The 20,674-nt window shown below is 39.9% G+C and overlaps 1 protein-coding gene across 5 annotated transcripts in view; it reads right to left on the bottom strand.

Annotated features, from left to right (window-relative positions):
• Nucleotides 1–20,674, bottom strand: part of asic2 (acid-sensing (proton-gated) ion channel 2) — a 349,310-nt gene that overhangs the window by 302,191 nt on the left and 26,445 nt on the right. The gene's annotated exons all lie outside the window — the stretch shown is intronic.

Raw genomic sequence — 20,674 nt, 5'->3', positions numbered from 1 at the left:
AGTGGTGTCTATCCCTCCATTATACTGTCCAAGAGTAGACTCAGGCCACTAATGAAAACAGAGACATTGCTGTTTGTTCAATCAATCAGCAAATAAATACTAGGCATGCCAGCTGATAGCTCAACAGCAAACATTAGGCCGAACACCATCACAAGTAAACACCCAGGTGTTTTCCGCATTCTGTAAATAACTTCAGTTCCTGTACAGTAGTTGTATCTGTTGATGGCTACTTCCTGATGGATGTCTTACGATTTAACTCCACTGTCTGTGACTTGAACATCAATATTTGTGTCGTAGTGTAAATCCTAACCCTATATATAGGTAAGACAATAACGCATGTAGTCTACAGGTTCAGTATGCTGGAGACGCTCAGGAGGACGTCGACCTGTATCTGTCATGTGAGACATTTAATTTAACCAGCATTCGACAAAAAACTCCACGAAATTAGCTCAACCACCAAAATATCAATTCATTATTTAAAAAAGGAGAGCGATCTAATCTAAAAATCTAATCTAAAAATAGATTACCATGAATCTGACCATGCTGTAACACTAAGTGAAGAGAGGACAGGGACCTGTGTGGTTGTGAACTGCTAATGTACGACGGAGCTCACTTACCCTCGACATTTATACGTTGTAGCTTTTATTTTTGATGTGTACTCAAATGTTACTTCATGTCCTTTACTATATTCTACGAGTTTGTTTAATGGCTCATTTCTTGTGGAAAGCTTTGGCTAAAATGAAGTATTTTCATTTATAACAGATGTCCAAATCTTTTTCCAAGGTTTCGTTGTGCTCTTGTTAAAATAACTTGTTGCAGCAGTAATGAGTATTTCTACACAGTGGTTTATTTTCTGAACATGTTCTACCTCTGAAAGGTGTATATTGAGCCCATTTTTACTTTAAAAAAAGGCACCGTCTCCAAAAGACCGTCTCCACCAGTGTTTGCTGGATGAGCTGCTGCCTCAGTAAATGGGTGCGGGGCAAATTTGCTCCGCGATTTCAGGTCAATAAATCTGGCTCTTCGTAAATTGTTACATTTTAGGGCACAGGTGAAATCACTTCATATGTGTCAGTCAGTAATGAAATTGCTAGGACATTTGTTAAATATAAACATGTAGATCATTATAAATACTTAAATGAGCAAATTGACAATGACTCATACTATTAATGTTTTACATTATCACTAACTATTTTCACAGATTCAGAAAACAAACATTTTGGATTAACAGACTTCTGCAAGTTTTATGGGCATTTCTAACAACTGAGAAAAAAACAGAACATGAAACATGCTTCCATCATCTACATTAGACAAGTGATTAGTTTCAAGAGTAGAGAAAGAATTACAGTGATGACGACGATTGCATTTCACAGACGCTTCCCACTTGAGATGTGAAGATGTATGTTTTTCTATCAATAAATGTGTCAGTTCCATGCATGTCTTGTGGCATTTGAATATAAAACAGCAAGAACTGTGATAACAAGGGAAGTGATATTCGGTCAACAGAAGCAGCAGAAATATACAGTATAGGTGGAGATGGTTTCAAAATGTTTGTTTCATTCAGCATTGATCAAATCTTGTGTTTGTCAATATTCAAACTCTTTCACCTCTGTTAAGAGAAAGTAAATTATATTTGCATTCTTTCTTCCACTCTTTCTTTATATTATTATTTTTTCCAATCTTAAAATGTACATAAAGACAAGAAGGGTTAAATTGTTGTGTCCATTGTTTTCTACTGTTAGAAGGCTTATTTATTCAGGCTGCCATTATTTTCTATCCAAGCCTCATTTCCTTATATGATAAACGTGTTGGGTTTTTTTAATTATTATTAGTATTTTAAAATTACAATTTTGGAGCCTGTAACTGTTGTTAAATAACTTCTGATGGAACAACAGAAAAAAAATGATCGACTTCCACCTCATTCAACAGTACAAAATGTAACATTCACAAGAAAATGTTTCTAGAAACCACCAATACGTTCACATAGGCATCGGCTAAAGTATAATTTTGGATTAGATTACACTGTTAGCACAGAGGCTCTGACCACCCTAACATACAATAACTCTGACCAAACCCATTATTAGAGATGCACTGCCCACACACTCTCCATCCCTCTGTTTCCTCATGTTTTCTCTCGGCGTCTCTCGCTGTTTCAGGCCTCCAGCCCACCAGAGCTGAGAGTGATTGGATCAGACATCAGCATGCCTGCTTCTCACAGCACAGGCGCAGCAAAACACAAAGAGGCACAATGCACGGATAATCACGCACGCAGCTGCGCACATACACAAGCTGGGAGAATGTGTACTTGCCACACATATATACACACACTACTGCATAATGAAAAAGGCATAAATATCCAGTGGATTTAGACGCTTTTGAGCGGCTTGGCATGACCCCCGGGTAAATCAGCATTTCAGATTTAAAGGGGAATCTCGCCTAATTTTGAAATTCTCCATTTTATTTGTATATCCAAAGATAGCCCAGTCAGTGATCATGAGCATCAAAGCACAGAATAGAAACCGTCACAGTATGAAAACCCCAGAGGTTCCTATTCAACACTGAATTAGAGACAGACTTCGGGGTTCCATGTTATGTTTGAGTGGTCAGTATCATGACAGTGGGAAATATGTGAAATTAGCAAAGTTATGTATTTCTGTTGTCATTTTCAGCCATAGCTGTGATGTTCAAAGCTGATTAGTCCAGCCTATCTGGCATTTCTACTGATATCTACCCAACAGCGACCCTGCAGATTAAATTCTTGTTTTGTGTCAAGTCAAGCTGTCATTTTTTTTTCATCTGTGGCCCGATGGACTCCAACCTAACATAAGTGAAGTTGCTTTTTGTTAATGTCATATCAAAGCATCAAACATGCGTTTTAGATTAATTACATACACACACACACACACACACACACACACACACACACACACACACACACACACACACACACACACACACACACACACTTGTGTGCAAGCTAGTGCGTGATGACGGGGTTGTCTCCAGGAAGTTATTGCAAAAAAGCATGAAGATTGGGTCTATTTTTTCACTCTATGGGTTATTCCATTGGAAGTGGTCAGTAACACATAATATTTTAGAGTAATTAGTAAGTGACATTTCTGGCACAAAAAAGCATTATTTTGTAGTATTTTAGGAACTACTTCACTACTACATGTAATGTATAGATTATGCACTTGTCATAAAATGCTGAAATAAAATGTTGGAAAGTAAATGCTGACATCTGGAATTGCAGACAGGGACCTCAATTTTTGAATTCAACATCAACAGGCAAAATCTGCAAGTCCACTGAGCAGAGAGGGGATAAAATGTTCACTGTGACCATACAAAACAGAGACCTTTCAATAAAAGGGGGGAAAATTGGTGCCATCTGGGGTCAGTTTCTCCAGTTGAGTTAATTTGGCCTGGACCAAGGAAATAGCAATGACACATCTTAGTTTTAGTCATGCACATTCAGCTCACAAGCTGCAAATATTGAGGCATAAACTGGCAGGTAACTTAGTGACTGACTTGTATAATCAGTGCTGAATGAAACCACATGAGGAGGTCAAACTCAGGTGCCTGACAACAGATTAAGTATCACTTACTGCATCTTATGCATTTATCCTCTCTGTTGTCCCAGTTACATAATTATGATTTGCATAAATGATCTGCATAAACACACTGCTCATACAGACACCTTATAATAAGAATGCTTTCTTGACCATTAACAACCAGAAAACAGAATCAATAATAGTCTTCAATACTACTCATGCCTAAAATCACATATCTGCTACTACAAACAGATGTGGCTGCACATTTCGCTGTCACACCATTAAAAAAAAAAAAACCACATAAGAGTTGAATTGGAGGTCGACCAAGATTCATCTTTTCATCCTGTCTCTGTCCGGTTGTTTAGTCCGCACTAGAATTCAATTGGCAACTTTCACACCAGCCCGAATGAGCCAAACCTAAGAGACAAACAAGCAGCAGAGATAATGGATATGAATAAGTGAGAGGGAGGGTGTTAACATTCCCCCAAGTAGCATCACAAAGATCAGCAGTGGAAACCGTTAGCTTAGTATTGGTGGAAGTAGGTGCTGATCTCAAGTTCATTGTGGCCTACCACAAAATAGATTTTTGATAAATTCTAAGGGCTACAGAGGAAAAAAATCATCTTCTGTTGTGATTAACACTTTACAATGGGACTAGTGTGACTCAGAAGTCTGACTCTGCTGCAGACTCTCTGAAAGTCTGTAGAAAGTGCACTTGACGCCGCTGCAGAATTGATGAAGTGTGCCTTTGGACAGCCCTCAGCACTCCAGGCGCCTGCAGTGTGAGGAGGTGTAGATATTTAGTTTCAGCAAGCATGTCTCCTGTTTTTTTTTCATGATACTTCTGGATAGCAACAGTCAATGTAACATTAATAACTACTAGATTGGATGAATGACATATTTGAAACTTTTCATTCTGCTCGGTTACACTGCCCTGTGATAGGAAGATGGCAAACATGTTTAACTTGTCTTCAACCTAAAGAGAGCAGAGACTGGATGTAGGAGTATAGGACGTAATAAAAAATAATTAAATAAAAACTGTATGCAATGGACTGAGAAAAAAGGTACTTCTGCAGACGGTTTTCCAAAAAGACATAGGCATGAGACAAATAGAGTGGGTGAGAAGAGGCAAGATAAGTCAGTCATTTCCTTTCGGCTCCGTGCTCGGATGTTTTCATCATTCCTTACACCATATCTTAACTGACATTTTCAATCAATACGTTCTCACCCAGCTGCTTCCAGAGCTGATAACCACCCTGACAGCACAGTGCATTAGAAAAATATGGAAATTTGTGTTTTATAAAATTTGCAGCCAGTACACAAGCTTTCAAACAATACCTCATCTCAACCATCTCTTTATATATATATATATATATATATATATATATATATATATATATATATATATATTTTTTTTTTGTTTTTTTTTTTTTTTTTTTTTACTTTTGTTGTTGTTTTACTGAGGTGTGAAAAAGAAATACCTTTTCAGGAAATTATCTCACTTCCCACTGCTGTAATGTACCAGTGAATGAGGGACTTTACTTCTGTAGGGTATGTATTATGCATCATGCAATTTTCTATAGAAGTGGTGCTGTGGTTTGGCTGCAGCCTCTCCAAAACATGTACAGACAGGGTGCTTGAAAAAATGTCATCATTAAGGTGTCACCACTCCACATCCACTTCTGGCCCAAAAAAGGCACAACAGCAACATCACTATTTTAAAGGGAGCCATGTATTTTTGGAGAAGAAATTCAAACTCAGATTTTCAATATTCATGATATCAATGATGTAATAATATAAACTCATACAATTAATTTGTTTCCATTTTCCATTACTCAATAAACAAGCTGTTCTCAGAGGATAAAAAGGTTCCCAATACACTGTTTGAAGGTGGCAGGGTCCACCAAAGAAAACCGGATTGAAACCCTGTTGTCCTTAGTTTGTTTGTTCAGTTTATTTAGTCACAAAAACGAAGGGAGTTTGATTATTTAGTATGTTTAGGCTTAGAAAAAGATTACAATTTCTTCCCCAAAATTCACAGTGGACCTTTAATTCGCTTGAACTTAAAATCCAAAATGAGACAGTAGCTCGTAAGTGCTGTGTTTATCATATTCTTTCATTTACATACAGATTCCAAGCCAAGTTTCTTTGCATTCAATCCCTTTTGTGAAAATGTTCGGACAGAGCCTTGAAACAATATCACAACACCCAGCTGCCAAAACATTGTTCAGACACATCACTTTCTGACATTTTATCCTGGAAATGCAATTTTAATTTGATTGGGGTATTAATAATTTATGCTTTGAGGTGTTTTTTCCCTCCTCTGCTTTGTTGTCACGCTAAAATGAGATCCTGCCATTGTACTGCACCAAAACATCCTGGCTTATGCGAGGTGCGCAAGTATAATTACGAGAAATGGCATCACTGATTAAAAGCTATGGGTGGATGCTTGCACACACCTCCGAGTCACCATTTAGAGACGTGATTAATTCACTCACAGGAGCTGATTTTTAATTCTGAGACCCGAAGACGCCGAGAGTAAACCGTGAGGAGAGGGTGAGGTGAATAGAAAAAAACGAATAAAATGAAGAAGAAAAGCAAATGGGACATGTGTATGGCTTATAGCTCAGTACAACATCCAGCTGGGGCCTGATTGAGTAGCCTGTGGTGTATCTCTTCAGCCTGCTCATTATGAACTAGCTGCTGCCTCTGAATCTGTATTATTCATCTGTCTGCCTTGGCTCTCCACTGTCTCAGACCCTGGGTGGGTGCTCTGCTGAGGGTGCTAATTGGCCAATGGTCTGATCGCAATCCTGCCTCTGATCCGCTTTTTCTGTCGCTGAGTCCCTACTGCCGCCCAAAGCTAATGAGATAACCGTTTCACTGGCTCGTGCGAAGAGTTATCGATCCGAGCTCACTTTGCTGTGTCTCAACAGGTCAGCGACCGTTTATTCACATTGCCGCTGATTTTCACGGACGAGGAGGCTTCAGGATGAGACAGCTAAAGTGAGCTGAGTTCCTGCTGTGTGCTAGATGGGCTGCATGGTGAGAGACCGTGTCTGTTAAAAACACCGCTGCACCGGTCTATTGGACCACAGCCACCACTGGAAACATCAAACAGACTGGATGCTACTGAAAGGCAGATGTAACACAGTCAGTGTAAAGCACGAGGCTGATGCTGCTCTATATTTTTCTAACTGTCAACAAATTCCATAAAAACACCACCCAGTCTGTATTAATTCCAAGTTCTGTCAGAGGCATTCAACCCTGAGTCCATTAGGTTCAAAGTGTAGATCTTTAAAAACAGGTGACACATTTCGGCATGTTTTATCTTCTTATTAGGTGGCATCGAGTGGTGAGGCAGAAAAGAAATACGTTAAAATAAAAAAGGGCTCAATAGAAGCACACATTACTGGCATATGGCATGTTTTTAAAAAACCGAAATCTGTGTTTTTCTTTACAAATATGCTATCACACCATCGATGCCCTGTGAAAAAGTTCAATCATCAACTCTCCAAAAACAAAGTAACTTCATCAAATGTGTATGCATTCAGTTTGGACTACGTGCATCTGTTACTGTGTCTGATGTGACACTCCCAGACGCAGTCAATGTGTGTTGCATTGAAGGAGACATTCTGGTATTTTTAAACCTGGGCCCTATAATTCACATGTATGGCCACAATGTAATCAACTGCGACATTAAAGTTACATCCACTATAAGAGCTTGTTTTTGCCACCGACAGGCTGAGGTTGTTGTTCTTAGTGTCTGACAACTTACAAAGAACATTTTCAGCACAGAGAGACCTTGTGTGAAATAATAAGTTCCTTTTTTACCCAGAAACATTAGATCAAGGAGAAGCCTCGCTCTGAAATCCCACCAACGGTGAGTTGTTACAGGAAGACGGCAGTGGAAAGAGTTGCAGACAGAGGCTCGTAAAAAAGCAAGGTAGCTTTTGGCAAACATGCACGAATAAACAGTCCATTTAATGAAAAATGTTTTCAGCCATGAAGTTTATGTAGTGGTGATTGTGAATGTTCACAGCAGCGGGACAATGAGTCTGGTACTGACCCAAATGATACTACAGTGCTTGTGTTCATGGTAATGAAAAACAATACAGAAATTGGGTGGCTACCGCATCTTTCAACAAGAACCGAGCTCTATTGCACAGTGAAATAAGCCTGTTTAATAATTCATCAGTGGTTTTGGTGTTTTCATTAAATATAGAATATATGCCTTTTCCATTACACTGAACAGAATGCTAACAGAGAATTATTGGCGAGCACCAGTTTTTGGACACACTTACAGCTGTTCTGCAAGCAGCCGTTCTTCCAGCAAGCATCAAAAGTTTTCAAACTAATTAATCTAGTTTAACACTGGAGAGTAGGGTATTTACTCTTTATTTCAAAACAACACAATAACAGTAAACCACATGAGTGTTTGCATAAATTGCCACCTACTGGGACCGCAGAGAGAACATGGTAATACAAGTTAAATGTTTGAACAATTCTGCCTTCCAGCTGAGCAGCGAGAATAAACTGTAATGAAGATACAGCTGTTGAATTGTCCGTGTAGTCTGATAACGTGGCGAGTAGGCAGCCATCTTTCGGTTAGTCCAGGAGTCAGAAACAGACTGTGGAAAGGCTACTTCCCAGTCCTTGCGCCATGGTCAGACTGGCCTCAGACTGTAGCTAGCTGATATCTCGCTGAAGAGCAGCTGAGTGGAGGCGTCGAGCCTCCTCTAATTGCCTGCTGTGATCAGTGGGGACATGAGCGAACATCACAAGGCAGAGGATGTAATCTTGAGCACTAAAAATTAATTGCCATCAACTTTGTTTTTTTTTTGGCACTTTTGATGCAGATTTCCAAAAATAGGGATGTGGTCTGCACTCAAAGATCAGGACAGAGTTATTAATCTTTAAGAGGGAAGACAAGAGGGACAGGCCGCTTTTGGTAATAGGCCATCATCACTTGTCATGTAGCTTTCCCTGGAAGATTGCTTTGGGGAAGGCAAGTTATTTTCAACATTACATCAGTGACCTAGATATACACCTCAGGATACGACGTCGTGTTAAAGCATGGCCAGCTGACAAGTAAATGACATGAGAGGCTACAGTCAATAATATGACTGTATAAGCTTAACAATTGTTACTAGGCACAGCAGGCCAGTCAAGCTTTGTGTTATATACATGTTGAAGTGGGTGTGATTAAAATGTTGTGGCCAAAAGGACAAAAACCAAAGAGGTAACGGTTGATTCTGAATATCTGAAAGAGTTTCAATAATCAATACTTCTTTACGCAGCTAAGCTGTCGATCTCTCTCTCATATCTGACAGTGAGCTAACAGACACGCACATCAGGGTTTCAGCCAATGTATCGCAAGACCAGTGGCCCGCATGGCCTAGAAATAATGGAATCCAACCAAATGTTCTGTTAGCCTGTGTGCAGTCAGGAGAGAGGTCAGAAGATGTGAGACACTGAGTGTGAAGTTTACGGCAACATAATAGCTGTGAACGTGGCAGTACAGTGAGTTTAGGCTTTATGTCGGTGAATAAATGCCAAGCCAAGCTTTGTCCTGCTCCCCACATACTGATTAAAGTGAAGTTTAAAGTGATTCTAAAGTTTTAAATGAGTTAAGCCACAGTGTTAGCAGTAACTTCGATCTAGGCTTACATAGAGCAACCCTCCCACAAAAAAAAACACATGCACTGCAGATATTAAATGCTTATGTGACAGCCTAAAAAGTAAGAAGTGTATACCCTCAGTGTGGTGTATATTTTTCCTTGTGGTATCGGTAAATAGACTTCATATGCCACGCAAGGTGCCAACCAGCTCATCAGTATCTTGCTCAGGGATACTTCAGCATGCAGCTGGGGGAGCAGGGGAATCAAAAAGGAGACCTTCCGATTACAGGACGACCTGCTGTACCTCAAGAGCTACAGCCACCCTTTGCTTTGAGTTCAGGCTAACGTTGCATCACAACATCTTTTCTCCTGTATGGTTAAAAGTGGAATGTATGTAAGGATGTAAGGTAAGTAGGTTTTTGTTAGAGCTAGAAAAAAAAAGTCTGATCTTACATTTTCCCTTTTCATACTTAGAGGTATAACTAGTTCTACACTGCAATACAAGAATAATGCTGTTCTTTGTTTTCATGTCTTAACCACTGATCATCATCTGGTGAGGATGCTAACTTTTTGCCTGGGATGTGTTAGCTTTGACCTTAGTATTTTGCCATATCATTTTTCCAACATCCAACAGGTTCTAAAACAAGTCAGTTGGAAAAAGGGAATCTATAAATGTCTTTGGTAGCTTGCTGCAATTTTCCTTTAAGCTGCCAAACTAAATGGGAAGCAGCATTTGTTGACCTCTGCCAAAAGTCAAGGGCCCATAGTTTAAAAAAGTTCAAGTTCAATTGTAAATCGTGATTCCTTGTTGATACTCTATTATTTGCAAGAACAGAAGGCTTGGCAGGTGTAGCTGAGGAAAGCAGCAACCGAAGCAACCACACAGAAACAGCAGCACAGTTTGTAACTGCAAATACATACCTACATTATCACTCATACACATATTCTGACAAACATATGGTGCGACTTTGGATAAATCTAATGTGACTTGAAGCTTACTTTACGTGTTCAAACATCACAAGGTTTTTTGACTGCTGATCTCAAACACTATTTGAGGTCTTTAGGGATTTGAGTCAATCACAAGCTTCTACTTGACTCACAGACTGCCTATATGACAACACTTTACAGAGTCAACGATCCAGCATACGTGCTTCCTCTTTTTAATTTCAAATGTCAATCTGGATTTGGTGTATTGTTTGGTCTTCACACATGTCTCCACAGTGAAATACACTTTCATACTGATATAATATATCTGTGAAGGACACAATCTGTCGAAGTAACACAAGGATAATTCATCACATATTCTCTCTGCTGTCAGCAAAGACTTACCAGTGATCCCTCACGCGCACACACACACACACACACACACACACACACACACACACACAAACACATGTATGATGAGAGTGCTACGGTTGTCTTCATTCAAACACAAAGAAAAATAACCGCAGGTCGAGGCTGTTTTGATTTACAGTTGGATGTAAAGACACTCCAGATAACAACTGAACCCCCACATGTGTAAGAACATTCTCAGTAGTTGAGGTAAAAGAAGAAAAAACTAGATGTACTGTCTTCCATGAGGGGATTTATCAAAAGGTACTGGCAAAACAGAAGATGTCACTATAATGACATGTTGATTCAAGTGAATTATTTCCAATGATGATGGATGAAAAACAATGGACAATGAATCTCAGTGACTTTGAACCAATGAACTTCCCTCGACGCATTCTTGAGATATCATGTTCACGAGAACGGGACGGACAGACAGAAAACCTGAAAATGCAACGCCAACGGCCACGGCTGTCACCAACACATGAAAAATGTCACTGTTTCATTTAACATCCACTGGGTGCACAATCTTCTCAGCAACAGACTGCAGGCATTAAGTACAGGGACAGTAACAGTCCTGTAACAGACATTCAACCACCACCAAATACTTCAAATACTCAGTGACCATAACTTTTAATCAGCACATGATTTATATCCATAAACGATCCCGCAAAGAATCCATGTCATCTGAGCACTGTCTGTCAGCCTCCTCTCCCACCACCATGCTACACTGTTTCCCCCTTCTTCTTTACAATGTTAATTGTTTTAATCAACAACAAACTTATTGTCACTGCCATCATCTTTTGTCTGAACCACAGACCCATCAAACCCCTAGCATCCTCAATAGCAACCAATCAACCAATCAACTCGTGAATCAACACTTAACATCACAACCAGCGGCTGGCGTGTTGTTTCTTCTGTCCTAGCAGCATTGAACACACTGCCTTGCAGACACTGTTGTGAGCTGGGGTGTATGATTGTAAACATAAAGATATTATGTGTTCTCTATGTCTGTTTATTTCTGTGTTGTAGTGGCTGTGAAAACAAATCTCCCTCCAGGATGACTCTAAATCCACAATCTGCAACAGGACATAACCACACAACCTGGATATGTGTTTACATTCCACAGTATGCTGGTTTCTGGCAGAATACTCCAGAGGCCTGTCCTTGAAGCATGATCTGTGGTTAGCGGGGAAACGACAGGGTTATCTGTTGGTTTTCAGGGCTACAACAGAGGTTCACCTCTTACCATGGTACATCGCCATGGTAACTTGTGCTGCACACCTAACCTGCTCCAGAGACTGCAGGATCAACTCGTAAAAGGCACTGCCCTCTGACCAATCAATTCTCTGGAAAATGGCATTATCATTCATAGAAGATTCTGTGTATGGTGTGCGGATTATGATGGGTGTACTCCTTTTACAGAGCCTGATTGAAACACTAAATCCTTGTACTTGTTATAAGATATTAAAGCGCGTCTTTGAATTATGTTTTAATATATATCTATTTATTTGCTACCAAGCCGGTTTGATACCGCGGGGGTTGCAGCTGAAAAACTAAGACTAAAACAGTCTTACATACTGGAAGGGAAATTCTCCTCACTGGTGTTTGAGAGTTGTTAATTCTCAGAGGAATTACAACCACGGTGTGATGAATCAAGTCTCTTCACATCCTGCAGCATGGAGAGAATGGTGTTCTCTCCAGAGTCTCAAATTGTCTTGACTTATATACCATCAGGTAGACAACAGAGTAGTGGTTACATACCTCACAACAAGGCTGATCTCTCTGCTACCTAAGAGAGTGACTGTCAGATGACTCTCATCTGACTTCCTTACAACTTCCTCATAGAGAATCATACAAACATCACCAAATCTATGCAGAGATTTCAATTCAATAATTCTCACATTCCACCTTTTGACCCAAAGTGTCAACACAATATTTGGGAAAGGCATATAATTCACTTAGAGGTGCAGAATGTAAAAACTGGCATCCAGTTGAATTCATACTCATAATATGGGATAATGTCACACCAGAATGTCTGCTTACTGCTGCCTACTTTTGCTACCGTATAGCTCAGTTAGCCTTGCAGCTAGCCGTCAGGACTGAAAGCTCTGAGCATCAGGGGAAGGGCTGGTGTTACGTGGTTTATATGATGTCATATGACTAGCATCGGAGCTTTGGATCAAAAAGGGCTTGGACTTGCTGGTTAGCATACTAACTTCATGCTAACCAACTTCATACCTCCCCTTTTATATGAACATGCTCATGGCTAGACCTGGGTTGATTAAACAATTTCTCAAAACCAGGATAAGATGTTTACAAGTGCAAAATATAACCAGGATAAAACCAAACTGCAACATGGATACTTGTGCGCATGTAAACGAAAAACTGAATTGTGTCAATGAGGTTAGTTTAGCTAAAACAAATGGCTGGTGGCAGAATAATTAATGTCGCAATTTAAGGCGATCATATACAAGCATCATCCCGTCATCTTACATGCAGTATGCACAAAACTCTTTAATAAACACCTGCTGTGAAAGTACAGGTTTAATGTACCACGCCATCCAGTCCCTAGAGACACAGTTGCCCTGGTAAGATTCCTCATACAAAGATAGTAAAGTGCTTAGCTGATGTACGCAACCATGATGAGAGCCTGTGTGGAGCATAGTGACGTCTGGAAACTCCAAAATAGTCATTAACTTCAGTTAAAAAAATGTATTAGAGTCTGCCTGTCCTGTAAAAATGCCTTCTGGTTAATTTGCTCAGAATCAATTGTCTCTATCAAGTGATTTCAAGATGTCAAAGTTTGAGGAATGTGTTAAATGCAGCCTGCCAGAAACTTCCCAGTGTGCATCAATCACGCTTGCAAAACAAAAACCAAACAAGAAAATAAAAACCGCATGAAAAACTCATGAAATCGAGCATCGCATGTCACTTCACAGGCTGGGAAATCGATGACTACAAGAGAAGTGACATCTGTCAATCTCAACACTGTCTTCTTACATAAATTAGTCTGAAAATGAATAATTTGTATTTCCGTCTTGCATCATTAGCCACAACTGCACAGTGCAAAAAGCCAACAGGGCTTAACACAGAACTCAAGCTCAATCCATTCAAGACTTTCCACTTGTCAACACAATATAAAATCATATGTGTTTTCCAATTTCCTGATGAAAATCTCCACAGTACTCTTTCAGGTTGACTCAAATCTCTGCTCCAGATAAAAAAGACCCTTCTGCATTCTTTTTGTCCTGAGCTTAAGAATACTTTGGAGCTCAAAATGAACCTTAAAGTGTAAAAAGACAACTTTTCCCCTGTGAGCATTTCCAAGTGCTGTTATTGTTGGTGCCACTGTTGTGAAGACAGCTTGATTGTTTCAGTTTTCCTCAGAGTAACAACTACCAACAACACAGGTTTGCTGTTTAGAGTTTATTCATTCTGTCTTTAGTGGAGACATGAAAGCAAATAGAGAGTAATGCCGAGCCTCTAGATTGAATGGATCGCCAATCAATCTTCATTTTTCACAGGAGATTTCGGGCCCAGTCGCAGACGAGTAGCACAGTGAAAGCAAGATTTATACAGAACTAATCTAAATGCAGATGGTGCCATCATTCTATAGATGTAACACTGTACAATCAACATTTACTTTATGATGGTAAGTTAACGCAAGTAGCACGTGATTCTTCAGTCTGTTTGATGAGGGTTCGGTGAGATTTTGGTGCAGCAAAACAGTAATGAAGCTCCCCTATCTGATGTGTTTGATATTAGCCACCTTTTGAAGGTTTCTGGGAAGAAAGTTCTGCCTTGTCTGATAAAGGCATGTCTGACAAATATATCACTATTTATAAAATGCACAAAATGTATGTTTGTATTTATGTTGCAGGTGGTGTAAACTGCAACAACTTCCTTTTCCCCTGTGACCTTGTTTTGGCCTTTTGACCTTTGTTTTATTTCATATTTCATATTCTGTGAATGTGTGTGACTTCTGTTTATTGATATTTTAATGCTTGCAGCTTTATTGACATTTTATATTTGCATTATTTCCAACATTTCCTGTAAATCCTGTTTCTAGTTTGTCTTTCTTACTTTCATGGGTGGCTCAGGATGAACTGCTGGTTTAAAACAGTTGGACTGGCTGAGTTTAGGCTTCAGCCACATTAATACAAAAGTGTTTCCTTGTTTAACATAGTGGGATTTTTTTTTTTAATCCATAGTGTAATCTTTATAGCAGCAGCCTGAAGGTGGAGAGAATAACAAGATATTTATATGGTCAGACTTTCTTACATACATAGTAGACATAAAAATTACAAAGCTCTTTCACCACAGACATTTGAGTCTGGGCTCATCCTGCCAGCCACTTAATTTGATTTAATAAAATTTCAGTATTTCTCCCACAGGGACCAGGAGTTAAAAGCATTCCCGTGTACTCGTCCTTGAGATCAGCCAATGCCGTCATGGCTTTTAACTGGCCGCCCTCTCCACATGTCTATTACTGCAATGGCCTTAGCCTCAGGTTATCCTGCAGGACAACACAATTCAACTGAATTTACCCCCTGGATATAGTGAAGGCATATGCTCTTTACTCTCTGTCCATGTCAGGCAAATAGCGGTGTCTTACTGCAGCTTCTTACAATCCTCAGCCTTATTTGGTTTGGGCCTGATGGTGCTGCAGGGGATGCAGTTTGAAAGAGGGAATTTAAAGCATTTCCCTTCCATGTACAGGTCATCTAAAGGGTCAGAAGAAAAGCTTATTAGAAAACCCAACATAGGATAGTATTATCAATGTGTTTCCTTGGGGCTGTCCCTGCCTTTACTGGCTCAATTTAATAATGGCAGCACCCTTGTCCTCTTCACAACAAATTTGATTTCATGCAGAATCATTTTCCTGTTCCTTCCAATAAAGCGACTGGTTCAGTTTGAAATGTTGTCTTCTAAATGAATTTCAAAATATTTTCACCTTTAACCAGCTGGCAGTCGGTGATGTCCCTGGCATCTTTCCCTCTACACTGGATGTTGGACTGCGTCCACAGAGGCCAAAAAGGGAAACTGCAATCACACTTATAATTGGCAGGGTTCCTCCCCCCAAGACATTAGTTAGCAAGACTTTAATTAGCACCTACAGAATGTCCTTACTAAATGACGTGTTAGGAGGGCAAAGCAGTTTTCAGATCTACCATGTGATTGGATTTCACTAAATCATATTTCTACAGAAATCAATTATCGTTTCCCACTTTGTCCAACTTCAGTTCAAATGCCACTGCTCATCTGCCCAAAGAAACTAATAAAAAGACACACATCTTTTAGAGTGCCTGCCTATTCTTCCAAATCCAATATTCAAAAGCTACTTTTTACTATTTTGCCATCCAGATCAAAGACAAGAGATTAAATAACAAATACCTCTGCGAACATCTGAGGAAACTATTACAGTTACTTAAATGTATACAGCACTGGGAAATAAGCAGAGCCAAGGCCACCTAAAAGACCTCATATTCAATGCGTGAGGGAATAATTTAAACTATCATCTATCAACTAAATTAACAAGATGGAAGATCTCAGGTTTTTATCTGATCTAGCTCAGCGGGTTCATCTTATATATTCAGGGGTTACTAAAAAGAGTTGCGTATTGAAATGTTGGGTGATGTCCAAAGTCCAAATTCCAAAATTCAAAATCCAAACAACAAAAGGCAGGCAAAGGACAGTCCAAAGAAAAGCTAAAGAGAAAACAAATCTGATGACAAATCAGAAGCCAAGGAGAAAAGAGTGGGAACACAGAGGACACACAAGGACCAAGAACAAGCAAAGGAACACAGGAGACACGGAAAAATGAACAATGAGTGAGAGGAAAACAGGCTTAAACAAACAGAGATGATTAATGAAAGGGTGTGGGGAAAAAGTGGAAAGAAAAATATTACAATCTATCAGGATAACAACTAAACAAACAGGATTACAAACGGGGAACAACAAACCAAAAAAGTATGGGTCGAGCTCATAAAAACTGCAACTGAGTGAAGTCCCTCTTTAAATGCTCCCTGCCTCCAGGATAATGCACATCTGTTTCAAACTCCAGACTCAAGGCGAGAAAATCCTAGTAACAGTTCCAAGGTTATTTTCCAAGTCTTGACAAATCTCCTCCAGAACCCTCCTTTCTTAAACTGATTGTCATGTGTAAAAAATTCTCAAAAAAACATGGAGCAGCAAAACTGCTCATAGGGTAAACAAACTCACTAACCCATCGTGAAGTGTATCAGCATTTTGCTGGTAGCTGAAGCTAACTTTATCTCCTGTATCTGCTCCATACTACGCCCAAGGACAGAGTCTCCTTTTTACTGCATCTAAACATCTTTCAAAGCAAGGCTGTCCTTTCTGTAAAACTCCTTGCACAAAATCCTCCATCACACTCTGCTTTACCAATCCTCTCGCTCCCTGAGCTCATAACTACCTTCTCTGTTCTCTCAGCTCGTAACCACCTATTGTGCTAATCCACCCTGCCTGCCACAGTTTTAGATAAAGATAAATTATGGTGCCTCTGGGCTACACCTGAATATATGCAAACAAAAGTGCACATGCATGCAAGTACTAACAAGGTTCAAGGAATTTAATATGCATGCACACTTGCGGAATTAATTTGCGACACCACCACATTTAACCACGTTTGTTATACTAAGAAACACCCTTACTAGAAATACGTGTGTGGGTTTTATTTTTGTTTTGTTTTTTTGTCTTGTGTGTATGGGAGTATTGGCAGAGATGGTGTGCTGAAAGACGGGCTTGACAGGTTTATCACCACAGTCTCAGTCGCTCAGAATAGCCCTGTGAGCAACAGCAGGGAGCTCTTACAGGCATTTTTCTGGTCCCCCCGAGCCCTGTCTCACTCGCATTGCATTTGGTCACTTGTATATCGTAACAGCCTCTCTCTGGTGCTCTACCGTCCTCTCTTTAGCCCTCCTCGCCTCTTCCCCTGTTATCTGCCGCAGCTATTCGCCCCCATGTTGATGGCCTCTGCTATAATGTCACTCTATCGCTCTCTCCATCTCTATTTCACACACACTCTCTCTCTCACACAGCCTGGGTGTCAGAGTCACGCTGTCATCCTTAATGACAGTCTCTCGTCTATTTTTTTTCTGCTAGTTTTGACACCCTTGAGACATGAAGAGAAGGCGTGGACTCATCTGATGCTGTGGGGAAAAAAAAACAACATTTTCTTAATAACCAAGCTCTCTCAATTGTCTGAATGGACATGTCTTTCATTCTATCTCTCTGTTGCTTAAAGCTTGTTGAATCTTTGACTGAGTAGAATCTATTTGGGGTGAGCAAGGAAGGCACTTAGGGAATAATTATTATCACTATTTACATGACAATGCCATAGCCTTCAGCATTCCCTTCAGATAGTGCAGTCTAAGATGAGATTAATTCTGGGTTTCTGTTCTATTGATTGTCTCTGATAATGACAAACCACCCAAAGAAAGGGTATCAGTCAGCTCTACTCTCTGTTGTCTGGTGGGCCTGTCTAAATCCAAACAAAAATAGCACAAACAAAAAGAATCTGAAAAGGTCTTTTTCACATAAAGTCAGCAATAAATATATCTTCTGAACCAAAACCCTTGAGTCAAATTACAACGATACACACAGGCGAAGCAGACAGAGCAATATAGGGTCAGGTTATAAGTGAGAATAGCTGATGGATGGCAGGCTGTATGGGGGTATTAGGGCTGTCACTTTTTAAACAAAATTCAAACATTCAAACATAGGTTGAAAATTTCATATTTGATGTGATTTAATGAGTTTTCTGCTACAAAACAGAGGGCAATAGGAAGCAGAGCTGCCCTGAATGGACGGTGACGGATCCAAAACATCTGAGAAGCAGTGTGTGGACGTATTTTGGTTCTACACCATAGATGGCTAAGTCACAAACATAAGGCTGTTCTTCTAAAAGGCAGCAGCCTTACTCTTCAACGACAACACATCTGCAGACTCACCTACTAGCTTACCACCTAACAGAGGCACCACAGAAGAGCAAAGCAGCACTCCATATTATTTGGCATACTCAGACTGAGCCAGAACCCTGACAGAGGCTGGAAAAAGGCACCTAGAATAAGATAGAAAGTAAGGCAAGGCAGGAGTGACATAGAAAACAATAAGGTCACATAGATGGTATAGCTAATGGATGGATATAGGTGGTTATCGCTAATGGAAGGATAGATGATCTATGCGATTATAGCTAATGGATGGATGGATGAATATAACAGGTATAGCTAATGGATGGATATAGGTGGTTATCGCTAATGGAAGGATAGATGATCTATGCGATTATAGCTAATGGATGGATGGATGAATATAACAGGTATAGCTAATGGATGGATGGATATAACAGGTATAGCTAATGGATATAACAGGTATAGCTATTGGATATAACAGGTATAGCTAATGGACGGATGGATATAACGGGTATAGCTAATGGACGGATGGATATAACGGGTATAGCTAATGGACGGATGGATATAACGGGTATAGCTAATGGACGGATGGATATAACGGGTATAGATAATGGTTGGATATAGGTGGGTATAGCTAATGGACGGATGGATGGATATAATGAGTATAACCAATGATGTGGATGGTAGATATAAGCGGATATATCCAATGGATGGATGGTAGATATAGTTGGGTATTACCAGTGCATGGATGGTAGATTTAAGTGGATAAACAATGGCCATATGGCAGCTATAAGTGTGTAATACCAGTGGATGAATGGCTGGATGTATGCTAATAAAGGAGATAATGCAGTTCCAGTGAAGCCAAACAATACAAGTGCCCCCCATGGCTAGATGTGCATATTCACAAACATTTACTGCTCTGTGCTAACAGAGAACTGGTGACTAATTTTTCCTCAGCTGGCCTGCAGCTCTGTATCTGTAATGGCATCAAATATTCATTTATATTTATGCATACAGTGCAGGCTTTGAGGCTCTCTGTAAGTGAATAGATTTGATTATGGTAAGAGTATTAATGCCTCTGAATGACTGTGGTGCTATCGAGAGGCAAAGAGGAGCTCATGTCTGGCGGGGCAAAGTTGTAAGTACAATGATGTAAATGTAAAGCAGAGGGAGGCTAAAACCCATCCCAGCTTTATCAATGCTCTCAACCTTGAGGCTGCAAGATATGAATGTCTGCTGCTCCCCGACTCCAGTGACCTCTGACCTCAAGCCTCTGTGTGAGCCGCTACCACAGCCTTAGGGCTTGTAGGTGGAGGTTCAATAAAGAGCACACAGGAGAAGGAGAAATAGAAAAGGAAGTGGGTGAATAAGTTTGCCGCAATTGAATAAATGAAGGTTAAAAGGGATAGGAACAAACCAACTGAAAGACTGGCAAAATAACAGTAGTAGATCCAGAGCCAATTATATCTTTGCTGCTGTAAACACACAACATGATGATATATTTTGTGTTTCTAGGGACAGTGCATGCGCTCCGTTATCATTACATGCAGTGACTCTTTTTTGAAATATGCTGGGTTTGATCCTTGCATCATTTTTGCATATATATTCCCTAGACATGGTAGCTACAAATAGTCACATTACCCCCCCCCCGGGGGGGCTGTCCTCGTTCTCCTCGCATTTGGTCTTTCATTCAAAGCTATAGCCCAAAAAAGCACCCTTTTAAGTGGCATATATGTGTAATCAATTATTTGTCTAATCAAAAATTGGTCAGTTTTCCAGTGAAATCATAAAAACATCACAGTGAAAAGTAGAATTGGCCCTGGGTAGGCCAAACAGTCTCATTTTATTGATTCAAGCTTAATCCAATATCAAACTCAACAGCCCAATATCACGCAAAATCTCATACCACACATAGCAGCTATAACATTAAATCTCGACCTGCGTCTTGAATGACCTCATGTGGTGGGATCTCACTTGCCTTGTTCTATATAAATAAAAATATATACCTACATCACTGGAACAAGTGGATACGTTTTTTTACAAAAAGAAAGAAACACGAGTGACCAGATCTCATATGCACCTTCAATGTATCTCGGGGGAGTTTACACCAATACTTAGAGCTGTACACTAGTGATCGAATAACTCAGGACGCATGTTGATACCAAATAAACAGTTACAGGAAATTTAAAAATGTGTGATTTTTTTCATCAGGATCCATACAAATTAAATGTTCTTCTAT

The sequence above is a fragment of the Acanthopagrus latus genome, chromosome 23, assembly GCF_904848185.1.
Source record: "Acanthopagrus latus isolate v.2019 chromosome 23, fAcaLat1.1, whole genome shotgun sequence".
In the NCBI taxonomy this organism is placed as follows: domain Eukaryota; kingdom Metazoa; phylum Chordata; class Actinopteri; order Spariformes; family Sparidae; genus Acanthopagrus; species Acanthopagrus latus.
The sequence above is the reverse complement of the archived record's forward strand: the minus strand, read 5'-3'. Positions and strand labels throughout refer to the sequence as shown.